Source organism: Euprymna scolopes, chromosome 35 (genome assembly GCF_053919585.1).
Source record: "Euprymna scolopes isolate OS-2025 chromosome 35, ASM5391958v1, whole genome shotgun sequence".
Classification (NCBI taxonomy): Eukaryota; Metazoa; Mollusca; class Cephalopoda; order Sepiida; family Sepiolidae; genus Euprymna; species Euprymna scolopes.
Genome location: NC_136516.1, coordinates 25,354,951 through 25,356,425, shown reverse-complemented (window position 1 = coordinate 25,356,425; position 1,475 = coordinate 25,354,951).

Here is a 1,475-nt window from a genome sequence, read left to right as displayed (position 1 = left end):
TTTTCTTTATTCTCATCATCTTTTTTTTCTTCTCCATCATCTTACTCATTATACTACTCCCTTTCCTTCTTCATCTTCCTTGTCATAGTTTTCTTCTTCTTCTTCTTCTTCTTCTTCTTCTTCTTCTTCTTCTTCTTCTTCTTCTTCCTTAACTAAAAAAAAAAAGAAAAAATCTCACTTCTGTCTTTTCCTGAGTTTCAACACACTTTCTCCTCTTTCGATAATCGATAATTTCTCAAAATAACTTCGTCCCATCGTAATAAAGTTTTTGCATCATTAAACACTATAAACCGTTGGAATCTATGTTCCTTACACGTATTTAAACTAAAAAAGGTAAAAATTGTACCGAGGAACCAAATAAAGTCTACTTCCCACCAGATAATTCTCTGAACACACACACACACACACACACATATATATATATATATATATATATATATATATATATATATATATATATATATATACGTAGAGATGTAGGCCCTGAAACGATGTGTATTCTCTCCTGACGACCCAACATCATGTGTGTACTGGAATGACCCCCACAATAAACTTTATTATATACAAGTTTATAGGGAGAGTTGGGCTCCGAAATGGTGCATGTTCTCGCCTGATTACCCAACATTATCTGGAGACCGGAATGAAATACCCCACAAGTTAAAACAGCTGATGAACGTGATTATATACATGTCTGCAAGGTAAACTGTTTCTTCCAAACAACATCTGTTGGCTGCTCGCTTCATTGCAAGTTTCTGCTACTAAGTTCTAGTAGCAAATATTATTCTATGACTGTATGCAAATACATGTATATATATATATATATGACTATATGCAAATACATGTATATATATATATGAATATATACAAATATGTGTGCATATATGCATATATAGCTGTATATATATTATATATATTATATATAATATATATATAATATTCATGCATATATATAGATATATATATATATATTTATATATATTTATTATAAGAGAAAAGAAATTAAAACTGTAAGTTGAAATTTACAATCAAAATTTATTGTTCGACTCAATACTCCAAAAACAATTTACAACGTCCTTATTCCGTAGAGTTTTAAAGAATGCTATTCTTGCTACTATTCTCATCAGCGGACAGAAAGGGGATAGTAGATAGTACAGTAGTGCAAAGATAGGTTGATCCCCAGTTGAGTGGATTCAAGAAATAAGAACATGTTATCTCCCATCGTTGGTTTAATTTTTTGCACAATTTCTATAATTTCAACTGTGTTGAAAATTTTCTAACCGGACTAATTATATTCAATTGGATTTAATTTGAATTTGATTCTTACTAAATAATTATTTTCACCTTTAGGATCATCTTTGAAAGAATCGTCATGCAAGCTAAATGCTCGGTATGTTTTTATTATTTTTTACATTTCCTACAGTTTTTCACTCGTTGTTTTTAAAGACATGTACATCTTTGCAATTTATAACCATAAC